Source organism: Pristis pectinata, chromosome 6 (assembly GCF_009764475.1).
Source record: "Pristis pectinata isolate sPriPec2 chromosome 6, sPriPec2.1.pri, whole genome shotgun sequence".
NCBI lineage: Eukaryota > Metazoa > Chordata > Chondrichthyes > Rhinopristiformes > Pristidae > Pristis > Pristis pectinata.
This window is the reverse complement of record NC_067410.1, coordinates 38,957,602-38,971,508: the sequence shown is the minus strand read 5'-3', so window position 1 is coordinate 38,971,508 and position 13,907 is coordinate 38,957,602. Positions and strand designations below refer to the sequence as shown.

General features: G+C 40.1%; 1 protein-coding gene across 20 annotated transcripts in view; it reads left to right on the top strand.

Annotated features, from left to right (window-relative positions):
* Positions 1–13,907, top strand: part of chl1b (cell adhesion molecule L1-like b) — a 689,122-nt gene that overhangs the window by 630,417 nt on the left and 44,798 nt on the right. The gene's annotated exons all lie outside the window — the stretch shown is intronic.

Sequence of the window (13,907 nt, the reverse complement as noted above, 5' to 3'; positions counted from 1 at the left end):
AGGAAAACTTTGCAATTTGAAATCTTACTGCAAAATATGCTTGTGTTTAAATCATCTTACTGAAATTATAAAGATATTTCTCAGACACTAAGTATTAATCTTTGTGTATAATTTAGAGCAGCTGATTATAGCAATGTCTTCTCTGTATCCTGAACAACAAGGCTTTTTGTTTCATTCATTTTACTTGGTCTATCATTTCATAAAAATGGCAAATGAAAATGGATAAATTATAGACAGAGCAATTAACTAAAAATATGTAGAACATGACCAGATTATAACTTGCGTATTAATTTCTAAATTCAAAACTGCAATTACGAGAATATATTCTGTAATTCCATTGTCTATTCTCTGTTTTCAGTTTGTGTGCATTGCTAACAGTTCTGCAGTCTATATTGCTTCATAATCTGAATAGCGAAATGCAATTAGACTGTAGAGTACTTTGCACCCTTTTTAGTGATAGAGGAAGAGCACAAAACAGCAGCAGTCCAACTGAACCTAAAGTGAATCATAGAGAGGATTTTCATGCATTTAATATTTAAAGGCATGGTAATGATGAAAATAATAGAACTCAACATTGACAAATCAGCAGGGCAAGGTTTCCACCCTAGGGGCTTAAAAGAAGTATGTGAAGAAATTGCACATGTATTAGTCAGAAGTTTCTAGAGCTCTCAGAAATTGTGCCTTTGGATTAGAAAATTGCAAAGGTCATTTCATTATTTAAGAAGGGAAGCAGAAACCTAGTAACCACAGACCTGAGACCATTTAATACCAATTATGGGAAAGTTACTGGAATCTATCATCACAGATGGAGTGAGTGAGCACTTGATCAAGGAGTCAGCATTGCTCTGTGAAGGATAAATCATGTCTGACTAAATTTTTCTGAGACAGTAGTGAATGGAGTGAATTTACGATGAACGGAAAAGTGAGTATGGGTGTGTTCTATATCCATTTTAGAAGACACTTTACAAGGTATTGCGCAAAAGATTATCAAATATTTGAGCAAAGAGAATTTCATGTAACATTATGGCATGGATCAGTAATTGTTTAGTGGGTAGGAGCCACAGAATAGTGATAAGGATTTGCTCTCTGGTTGTCAAGATGTGATTTGCCTTGGCATTCTGCAGTCAGATTTCACTTATTGTTAAAATGACTTGAGTGAAGGTAAAGACAACTGAATATTCAGGATGGATACAGTAAGATGATTTACATATTGGGCAAATCAAGAATGTGATGGCAAAATCTTAAAAGTAGAGCTACCTTCTGTAAGAATGAAATCACAAAGGTATTTACTAACAGACATCTGAATCTCACATCTGCAATGAATACAAGGTCAAGTGAAATTGTATCAAAAGCATGAAAGAAAGATAAATTAATTTGGTGTAAAAATCGATGAATATGTAATTGAATAGACTTGAGGAGCTGAATTGCCTCTCCAATTGCATTAGAATGAAGTGTCTTACAAGGGAATCAAAATATTACTAACCTATTACTGTAACAAAATGTTAATGACAAAGTTGCTGAAATGCAGGGAGGAAAAGTATCAAATGATGAAAAATGCATTATTTTAAATGTCACAATCACAATTTTAAAGTGCGTACTGTGGTACTTTAAAAGCTTTTAAAGTTAGTTTTCTATGAAACCATCATTAAGTTACAGTCGGTTAATCAAAGAGAATGTGCTGGGCCTTGCTGGGAAACATTTCTCCTCAGGAATTGCAGAATTGCAGACAATTCTCCTCAGGAGTGCCAACAAGTTTGGGATTCCAAACTTGAATACCCATGTCCTAAAATTGTCTGCTGTTTCTTGTGGGTGATTCCCTAACTATAGCCTGAAATTGGACTCCTCGTGGAGTCCAGTGGTGATTATGAACTTATGGCCAGTTTCCCAGCACTGACTGGAGGGAATCGGCTCGCTAACCTGTAACAATTTAGAACTGCTGGAGAAATATCAATTCCATTCATACGCATGGGGAAGAGACCAATGCATGGGAGGTAGTTATTTATCAGGGAATTAGCAGTTTTTTTGATTTTTAAAACAATTAAATTTGAATTTTTGAATAATTAAACTTTTTAATTATTTAGAAGTGTTGATATGTATCTACAATTTCTTTTACTTTGTATTTGCTTTAAACTTTATTCATTGATTATTTTAATGTTTTTCAGTACTTCTGAATGTCAGGTACATTCAGAAGCATTTGATATTTTTGACAGTTTCAACAGCCATCTGAGTCAGGGACCATGTCTTGAACATTTGCCAGAGTTTTGCTGCTGTTTCATGGGTGGGACCTAGTCTGGTGTTCACTCGCCCTTCCCCCATAGAGACAGTTGTACTTGCACGCACAAACACACACACAATTGCATTATGCCGCACAATGTCCTGTAGCATGCATGGTCTCTCCATTGAGGAGCTGACTAGTTTCAGAGCATGTTAATATCATTGAATCTGCAAAGAGTAAGTTCAGCAGCAAGCATGAGCAGCTGACCACTACCAAGAAATTCTGGGCCTATTTAATGCTGAAACTTCAATGATTTCCATATTTCTGGGAGACAGTATTTTGGAATATGATAATCTGTTCTTGAAGAATGGTGCCTTAAAGTGCATGATCTTTGGGGCATGCATTGCCACATCCAACACAAGCAAAATAGCAAAACCTTAAATGGATAAGTCTTTATCTCAACCCTAAGTAATTTGACAAAACAAATGATTTTATTTAAAAATTCCACAAAACTAATTCATTAATTCAAACAGAGTTTAATCAGTAACCTTGAAAACAAATGAGAACAGAAAATGCTGGAAACACTGAATGTCTGTGGAAAGAGAAACAAAGTCAATGTTTCAGGTCAAAAACCTCAAATAAAAAACTTAAGAAAACCACTCCACAGGTTATTAGAGACATGGAGTCATACAGCACAGAAACAGCCCTTCAACCCTCTTTGTCCATGCTGACCATTGTACCCATCTGCATTAATCCCATGTACTGAACAGAGAGTGTTGTGAGTTTCTGTCGTTCCATATTAGTTTGACAATTCTCGAATGCTGGAATTTTCACTTAAAGCATTATTATACATTTTATATATAATGATCTGAATGAAACATTCCTGCTTACTGTACAAATTTTCACAACATTTTACAACATGGTTAAGCAGTTTAAGAGATTCAAGCTGATTCCAGGTACAACACTTGATATGCTGGGTTCTTTCAAGTGGCTTGTTCAGCAATAATGCAAAATCAGACAAAGTGGGAAAGATGCATTATTGGCTGTTAGAACATTAACAGAAGCTATTTCGCTATATGCTGTTTTTCCCAGTGCAAATACAAATGCCATGTGTTAACGTAGATAAAATACTCATATATCTAATTCTATAAGGTGATCTATGATATTGTTTCCATGCTGCTGCTTCAGTTTATGTTAATGGGAGTTGGGTGCAGTGTTTCATGTTGAACATTTGCAGCGAATAGGCCATGATTTCTTGGTTCATTTAAGCCTGAACATAAAACATTTAATCCACTTTTATCATCTTTATTATAGTTTCGTAAATTCTAATGAGTCTTTCATTCGCCTTCGGTGCCAAGAACTACTGCTGCACAATGGAATAAATGGCACAGAACATTCCAGATGAGATTCTGAAGATTAAACCATTGTTCCAGTTAAATAAATATGAAACCAAAAGCATAGCCGTTATTTGAAATAGCAGATCATTCTAAAAGTAATAAATAGCAGTTATGCAAATATCTTCATTTCACACCGTATAGCTGTAGGAAACAGAGCTGGGTAATCCAATAGTTAAAGCACCCTTAGTTCATCAATCTCCTTAAATATGAAACTTGTAAAAATACATCAAACCTGATGGCATCAAGCCAGTCCAAGAAAATAATAATTTTTCAATTTGGCAAATGGTCTGTGAACTGTGGATCTTACATCTTAAAGTGATTGCAAGATAAAGTTACATCACTTTATCTTAGTGATGTAACTTTTCAACTAGTAGTGAAACAAAAAAAACTACATAAGCTTAGAGAGGAGACTTCCTCAGTTACTAATTGCCAGCAATATTATAGAACTATAGATATTTATGGCATAGAAAACAACCTTTTGGCTGATTTGTATCCATGCTGAGCGATCTCAAATTATATCAGTCCCACCTCTTGGACCAGTCTTGTACGTTAAAGCACATCTGCTGCTCATTCAACTACTTTTTAAACACCTAAGGTCTCTGCTGCTGCTGCCGCCCTTTCAGACAGTGAGTTATGGACCCAGTCACACTTTGGGTCAAAGTAGGCTTTCCTCAAAAATTCTGTACTTTTTAGTGAGATCATCTCTCATTCTTCTAAATTCCAGTGTATTTGTGTGAGTCTGCCTACTCTGTCCTCGTACAAGTAAAGAATGGCTTCCTGTGGAATGGTTGGGTGATCGGTAATGGTGAACTGCTTTGCTGATTATTGGCTGCTTAGAAACAGTGCTTCATCAATGATGAAGCGCAGGTTTCAAAATTGTTGTGGGCTGCTTACTTCTGAGTTGTTGCCAACCAATAATTAAGACAAACAAAAAAAGAAGGTGCAGTGGAAATAATGAGCTGAGAAAAGCAGAGGCCATTGAAGAGTATATGTGTAATTTTCATCTTCACTGCTTGGTTTCTGAAATGTAGATCAGTGATCTTCGCTATTTTTCCAGTGGGAGCCACTTTACAAAAAGAGCTACAAGTGAGAGCTATATTAACTACTGATTGAACACATTGCTTGCTACTCATTAATGATGTAATTTTACAATGACTCGTGTTGCTAAAACAAAGACTGCTTGTAGAATAAAATGAAAATGAGACTCCTTTTATAAAACAGACAGAAAAATTGTGCCAACCACACACTCAGTCTCTCACACAGACACCTCCAAACACACATTTCTCCCTGCTCAACCATCCTCTTGATCCCTTGCATCCACAGTCTGCCTGTCCCAGCAGCCCTTCATTTAGAGTTCCCTGCACTCTCTGACCCCTTCCCTTTAGCCCTTCTACCCCTGCCCTCTTTGGGTACACCTGCCCATCTTCCTGGCTATATTGTAGCCTGTGGCTCCTGGACATGTACTTGTCCACAGTCCCTACCACACTCTGCCCGTACCCTTGGCTCCATACCCACCACACTCCATCTGTACACTCAGCCCCATTCCCACAGCACTCTGTCCATACTCATGACTCTGTTCCCACCTCACTCTGTCTGTATACACAGCCCCATTCCCACCTCACCTCATGCATATACTCAGCCCCGTTCCCATCATACTCCATCCATACACTCGGCCCTATTCCCACCTTATTCCATTTGTATACACAGCTCTGTTCCCACTTCACTCCATCTATATACTGAACCCTATTCCTTTTAATTTGCTCCTGACCTCCAATGCACAGAGTTTGCACATTCTCCCTGTGACAATGCAGTTCTCCCCCAGGTACTTTGGTTTCTTCCCATGACCCAAATTTGTCAGAGACGATTTCCTTTCATAAAACCATTCTGATAGGTTGATTGGCCACTGTAAGTAATCCCTCTGTGTTGGTAAGTCACAACAGGATAAAGGGTACATTTAATTTTAGGAAGTTGTCCTTACTTTTGTACTCGAACTACCTTGCAATTAAAGTCAACCTGCCATATGCTTTCCAAATTGCTTGTTAGATCTGTTTGTTTACTTTCTGCTTCTCATAAACTAAAGCACCAGGATCCCTCTGCAGATGCACATTCACCAGTTTTTCATTTTAAAATGTGCCATCTGCCACTTTCTTGCTTTTTCACTGAATTTGTCCATAATTCTTTGCATACTTCACACCTTTACTTTTTCCAAGTACCTTAGTATCATCAGTAAGTTTGGAAGTATTAAGCTCTGCCTTTTCATCAGTTATAAATATTATTGTCATCAGCCGAGGATCTAATCTGAAGAATTTAGCTGTCTGCCATGCTGAAGAAGACCAACTTATTCTTTCTCTTTGTCCAACCAATCACCATGGGTTTATCCCCACACCCATGAATCCTTATTTTAAGTAACACATTTTTTCATTGGAACATGCCAGCTGCACTTTCAAAGTCTAGGTACAGTATACTCCGTCATCCGTTGAACCTTTATCTTGCTGGTAATATGCACATTAAATTCTCACATTTGTTAAAGATGACTGCCCTTTCAAAAAAACCATGTTGTCTCTGGCTAATCATAGTTTGATTTTCTAAGGCCCTGTTACAACATTCTTAATAATGGATTCAGGCATTTTGCTGACAACTGACGTTGACTAACAGTTCTATTGTTCATGATTTCCTCTCCTCTTTCTTGAATCACAGTTAAATTTGCTACCTTCCAAACAGTTAAGACAGTTTCATAATCCAGGGAAATGTGCAAGACCATAATTAATGCCTTCCATTATCTCTGAACATTTAACGATTGAAATTCTGAGAAACATATACAATTTTGTGGTGCTTATATTCAGAACTTCTAATCATACTTAAAATGAGAGACATTTTCAACATGTGCACTAACATATGAGAAACATGTGCAAATCATGCATAAGTTAAAGTGAAGCTGGAATAAGATTGTCCCAGTAATTATTTCCAGGTGAAATATTGCCTTTCAAGATACTAACTGTGCAAGTCTGTACACTGTTCCCACTGTTCACATGAGTGCATCTGGCATTTTTTCAGTTTTCAGACCCACACCTAATGACATCATAATTTACACAACAGCCATTTCTGCTCTCAACGACATAAAAAGGAGTTTTTGTGGGCAATTTAAAAATTGCAGAATAGTCTCAGTAAATCTAACAATTCACCATGTTACATTAGTGCTTTTTATCTTTTTAAGGACAAAAGGAGAGTTCACAGGACAACCTCAAAACTGACAGGTGGCTGTCAAACACCTTAAAAGTACACAGAATGCTGCAGCTAACTTTGAGAGCTTTCTCCAGCATTTAGCTCGAGCCTCAGTAGAGATTCTGCTGAATGCACACCATTACTGGAGGGGCGATTGCAGCACTGACTTGCTTTGGGTCAGGAACCTCAGGAGGAAGGCAAATTAAGTGAAGAGCTCACTCCCAAGAGTCTTCTGAGACACCATGTTCCTTTCCAGACCTTTCTGATAAATAATGTAGGGCTTTCCATGGCTTTCATCACTGAGATGTGTGACATTCACAGTGGGGCAGTTGGCAGAGTTGCTACCTCACAGCTTCAAAGACCTGGGTTCAATCCTGGACTTTAGCATTGCCTGTGTGGAGTTTGCACCTTCTGTCTGTGACCACATGGGTTTCCTGTGAGTGCTCTGGTTTCCTTCCACATCCCAAAGGGTTAATTAGCCACGCTAAATTGTCCCCAGTGAGTAAATGAGTGGTAGAATCGGGGAGAGTTGATGGAAATATGGGGAGAATAGTGGAAATGGGTGCTTGATGGTCGGTGTGGACTCAGTGGGCAGAAGGGTCTGTTTCCAGGCTGTGTGGCCACACACTCATTCAGCTCACTTCTTGAAAGTCAAAGCCACTTTGACTCTCAATTTCCTCACCACAGGACCTTTCCCAATGGCTGCAGCAGATCTCTGCCATGTCCTGATCTACTGCTCAACATCAGGGCTGTTACCCAGGTGCTGTTTTTGCCAATAGATGATACCACCTGCTTCCATTTCTGTTACAAGCAGCTGGAAACCCAGCAGCCAAAAGGGCACCCTTTAATACCCCCTCCTTTTCTTCAATAGAAAAGGTTTCCACTCCTTAAATGAGGATTTTCCCTGATGGTGATTGCCATATCTTCAGGAGGTGCACATGACTCACTCCTCCTCGGAGACTAAAATGCCGGACATTTTAAGCACCTTGTGTAGCCTGGAGGGCTGGATCCTGAGTGTCGGGGTGCCCCCTACTTCCCTGGGTCCTGGTTCCCAATTCTACTGAGCTTTTATTTGAATGGTCCAATCAAAAGTCAGTACTCGGGAGGATCCTGCAGACTTCCTGAGGCAAAGATAAAGTCAAAAGGGAAGCCTCCAAGGCTTTTGTGAAAAATAAATAAAAGCTAAGAATTTTTTTTAATGCCAGGTTTTCACATTTTCCTCTCAGGAGGAACGATGAGTCCCACTCCCCCAGGTCTGGGAGCTGAGCACATTTCCTCCTTGTCCACCCTCAATAACCACTGTACTCTGCAATGTCATCATTATCTCAGAATCCATGAAGTTCACATACATGTGCCTGTCCTCAGCAAGGAAATCCAAAAGGGAAGTCAGGGGAGGGATGGTAATTCAAAGATTCTTGCACCCCATGGTCATCAAAAGACGTTTTTGAAATTGCAGTTAGTGGCAGGGAGGGACATCCCCACCATTAGAAAACCCCTGTGCCCACCTGCTCTGTACCCCAACTGTTCCATCGTGACATACCGGCGCCCAGTGACATCACCCTCCAGTATTGTACAGTGACAGAATTGTGCCCAGATGGATTTGGACTGGGTCTGACATGGCCCATGAGTCTCTGAATACCTTATCCCTCCATCCCTGGTCTCAGGGTCGCTCAGGTCCCTGGTCCCAGGTCTCGTCATCTCCCTGGTGTTTTGGAGCCAGTAAGGCCCCTGATCCCATGCCAAGCAGCAGCCGGGTTCTTGGACTTGGGTGAACAGCAGAGGGAAGGGGGTTGATTCTTGCCTCCACAGTGCTCTTGCCACTTCCTGTCTGGTTCTACCTGATGACACTACATACTGCTTCTTTGAAGGAGTTGGGTTTGTCCTGGGGATTCCTGGGAACTACTGGTAATCCTACAGCAGGTGCAGGTGATGTGGTGAGTGGGCACCCAGGGCTGTGGGGACAACAAGTGCTGGACTGGGAAATAGACATTCATCCTTGAAGAGCCACAGGTTATCAATCCTGCCCACCCACCCCTGTCACACAAGAACTCCCTCCTGACATTTCTGATGAGAAAATCCAGGTCTATTTCACTAAGGATTGTCTGTCTCTCCCCTGCGGTCACTGTATCCTCATGCAAGCTGTCATATGCTTTCCTGCTATCTGCCTGCCATGGGGAGTACACACTTAAAGAGCGGTGTTCTTCTCGAAATGATGCACGGCGATGTGTCAAAAGCTGCTTTCAACAGACTGGTTCCACTGGGAACCACATATTCCATTTTTGGCTGTGTGTCAGTCACTCTCTCACTGCTCCAAATGTCTTTTCGGCCAATTTCATGAATATTGGGTTGAGGCAGTGGGGTGGCGGGAGGGGTTGGTTGGGGCAGGGTGCGTGGAATTGATTGGGCATCGGCATCAAATGTAGCGATTGTTTACTACATCAAAAAAAAGACTGAGATCCAATTTCTTGGCAAATAAATATCATGGTAAATTCTTAGAAAATTTTTCTGGTGATTACCAAAATATTAATACACCATTAGGACAATTATCATGATTCTTTTGAGTACATTCACACTTGCATCCACACATGGAAAGCTAACCATTTCAGATTATGATGGACAGTCAGACATAATTTATCTAAATAATTTGGAAGTGTACCATTTTAATATTGATTCTAAATTATAAGATTAACTTGGGAATTTAAGAAGTAGGTAACAGCAGCTCCGATGTCTGTTTGAAATACCATCTTAATGCAGCATGTACTCAAAAAACCTTTGCAACTTTTCAGCTGTTTCTTTCAAGGTATCAGTTCTAGTGACATTCTCGCTGCCGTTTGAGACAGTAGATGGAAAGTTACAAGTGAGCTGGGAGCACGTTGTTGAACTCAAGCTAATTACTGTACATTCAACAGTGCAGTGCACTCTGCCTTCACCAGCAGGGTACACTGTAATGAGCTGTTCTTCAACAATGCGCTGTTCGCACTCTGGCCTGTGGATGCAAAATTTAAAAGACACATGAAATGAACTTATTTTAAACATATATTCCAAGTACTTCAGCCTTTTTTGGCACATATTAAATATTTAATGTCAGTGTAAAGTGCGCTGCTCAAAACCACCAGCCGCTTGATTTCAGTCACTTAAAACCAATAAACGCACAGCTGAACATTCACAACCTACCTATATAACTGAAGCACTGCATCTGCTGTGAATCTGACATATCCTCACAGCATGGTTAAATGTCTGAAATGATCATTGGCTGTGAAATGTACTTATTAGCTCAAAAATTTCATTTGCTAAAAAGCAACTAGTCAAGCAAAATATCCAAATGCAAATATCCATGCAGTTCATAAACATTTTCTTCAAGTGTCTCTGTTCACTGAAATGAATCAATAACATCAACAAAAGTAATTTAAAAAAATTGTTTTACACTGCGATCTTCTCTCTTTTAATCTTGTTCTTCATCCTGCAATGGAAATAATGATTTCTTAACCTATCCTGTCCATTATTGTAACGTTTATATTTTAAATGTAAGTCTTTAATCTTCAAAAGCCTTTTCCTCATGCCAGATTCTGTCTTGTATTTTGATTTATTCACAGAGTTTTCATTACTGAATTTGGCACTCTGATGCTTTGGGGTCTTTGTACACATTCAAACCTTCCATATTGTATGTAAATATAATTTACCGAGACCACTGCTGATTCCACAAGGCCCTCCAGTGTTAATTTTTACTCCTCCTTAACATGATTGATGCATCTGCGTTTGTGCGTGAAGTACTGGAAATTAGAAAACCATAAAGTGACAGTCTATTAAATAAGCTGGTGAGCACAAATGGCAAAAATGTAGACTGAGTGGAATAGTTAAAGTAAGTTTGATATTCAAAACTGGAGGTGAAAGAATCAAAAGATGATAGAAAGCAAAGCAGATAAATACATGTCAAGAATGCAGAGCGAAACATTAGTAAAGTTGGAAATAAGCGTGTTATGAAACATTAAAAAAAGGTGCAGTGGTTGGGATGATATAAAACAGATCAAAGCCTTGCTACAGCTTACATTGATGTGGAGATGGACTCAACTGCACCTTAATACCAAGTTGTATACCGATTACCCTTTCTCCTTTGCACCACTGCCATATTGTTTTACTCTTCTGTTGAGTTTCCAACAATGAACGCAATGTTGCCACTTCTCATTTGTGGTCACCCACAGTGAAACTTTGGGGTCGAACACAAGTTCTGATTTTGGAGTGCAACCATGGTAAGTGTCAGAAGCTGCATGATAGACCTCAGTTACTCTATGAGCAACATCACACAGCAACAAACCACATTCTTTGAGGAGTTTGCTACATAAGCAACTAAGTGCAGGGTGTCTTTGCAAAGAACCTTTGCTGGAGAGAATGTGCGGTCAGGGGGAGGCACAACAATGTATTCATGAAGGGGTCCTGGCACATTTCACCCAATCACTCCCCTCCCACTTCTAGGAAACATTGTATTTCCCATAGCCTTTCAGGTATTGAAATCAACTTCCATGCCAGCATCAAGGGGTGAGGGTTTACTTCAACCAGAAGAGGTCTTTTTACCTGTGTGCACTGTTTCCACCAGCCTGCCAATAAATTTCCAAAGCAGGAACAGCCTTGACATCCCATCCTCTTGCATCTGGCATCTTAGATGCAAGAGGATGGGATGTCAAGATGCCAGATGCCAGTAAAATCAAACTCTTGGAGGAAAATAACAGGTCGAGCAGCACCTGTGGGGGAGGGGGAATGAATTCTCAACATTTTGGGTCAAAACCCTACATTAGGGCTAGGTGGAGAAGGAAGACAGCTGGTTTAAAGGGGAGAGGGGGAAGGATGAGATGGGGGCCATTAGGTGAATAGGTGGACTGAGGAAGGGTCAGTGTTGCCAGTGTTGTTTCTCCAAGTGTATACAGGCTGTGCTTCAAAGCAGGTTCTGCAGAAACATTCAGGGAGATTGACCTGAGATGAACTTCCAGACCCTCCACTGCATGGGCTCCAGCCTTATTTTGGAGACAAATTAGAATGGCTGCACACATTCATTCCCTTTTAAAAAGCCGTTGAAATTCCTCTGGGCATTGCGCTCATGGACAGGTTGGTATGCTTGCACTAAATCCATATTTTTGCAATTTAATAAGGTCATATTTTAATAGAATGAATGACATTTTTAGAATAATTACAGAAAAATATCAGACCTGTTGCATTTGATTTTTTTTCTCTCCAACTGCCAACACATTGAATGAGCATTTTTGAAGATTGGATTTTTCCAAAAAATGAAGCATGATTTTCCCAACACATGATGCAACTGATTGGTCTTTGATAATATACTCCCAGTTCACTCAGAATAACTTTGAATTTGATTAAGAAGACATTGCAGTACAAGGCACTGATAACAATGTCATATTGGGAGTGTTGGTTCTAAAGTGTTTCATTTTATGACTTACTCTGAAACTAAACTGAAACTCCGAAACAAAATTATACAAGAAACTGTAACTTGCCTACCTTCTCTGCAGAAATCAAGTGGTCTGATGACTTGGAGTTATCCAGAATCCCACATTGGATGGAACATCTTGTATTTATTTGGGAAATTGACTGGCTCATTGGAAATCAGTGGAAGTTGGCCTACCTACCTTATAATGTAACCAGTCTAGGCACCTGACCTATAGAGGTGAAGTTCTAGGTCAATCCTGAGCTAAATGGCTCTAGTTCAGAAAGTTCCAATGGCCAAAATATTGCAGTCAGTAAAGAGCACTGTTGCCCTACCACCGACCTCCAAAATAATTTTGAACTTAAGCAAAAACAAAACATGTTGGAAACGCTCAGCATCAATGGAAAGTGGAGTAAATGATTCAGGTCAAAGATTTGTCATCAGAACTAGAAAGGAGAGAAAACAAGTTAGTGTAAGTTGCAGAGAGCGTGAGGAATGGATGGATTGGACGAAGGGAATATCTCTGATACGCTGGGGCCAGGAGTGCCATTGTGATAAGAAGTTGTTGAAGCTGTCTGGTTAGCAGATCAATGAGAGTGATTAGAGAGAGGGCAAACAAACAAAAGAACGTGTAAAAGTTGTGAATGCAGGTCAGGGCTGTAGGAAATGTCCAGCAGACCAGACAGTGACCGTAGTGAGAGAAAAAATGGGTGTGTATGAGAAATGATTAACCGAGAGCAGAAATAGCCAGTTTTGATGTCGAAAGAGAAAGCAAGTTATCTGAAATTACTGAGTTGGATATTGAGTCCTGAAGGCTGTAGTGTGCTCAGATGGAAGGTGAGGTGTTATTCCTCAGGCCTATATGGGGACTCCTTGGAACAGTGCAGAAGACCATAGACAGATTGGTCAGAGTGGGAGAGTGATGGAGAATTAAAGTGGACTAAATGCAGGTGGTCCATAAAGGAATTACTCAATCTGCATTTGGTTTCTTCAGTGTAGAAGAGACCTCAATGTGAACCATGAATGGAATGCACTGGACTGGAAGAAGTGTGGGTGAATTACAATGGGTTCTGCCAACAATCAGCCCCACTGACAACACAATCCAGACCAATCACTTGAACAGCTGGCCAAACCATGTTCCTGACCTAACCAGCTGCCAAGCCTATTGAAATCCTGCCATTTGACTGTTGTTGCTCCTGTAGGAGGAAGGGAGAGAATACTAAAGAAGGAAGGGAAGACCAGGGTTGACAGCAGTCCTAGATTTGATGGAAAGTCCAATACATAAACGGGAAACTGGTAGCAGACACCTTTTTCCCATAAATTTTCTGATCTGGGTATGGAACTGGTTCTGGATCAGGCCTGAGCTGAAAGGCAACAATATTTGTTCTGGTGTTGTCCAATAGGAACAAATAGAAGAATCTTGCGATCAGCAGCAAGAACAAATAGAAGAATTTTGCGATCAGCAGCAAGAACCATTAGAAGTCTGTTGCTTCCGAAATAAATTGAAGTTTACCCAGAGCAATCCTGTCCGTGGGAATTTCCAGGAAACAGTGGAAGGAATTTTTCCTGACAAGTCAAAACAAGCCCCACTGACAACAAGCCCCAACGAGAATGCATCCTGCTCACAAACTGTCCCTTCTTT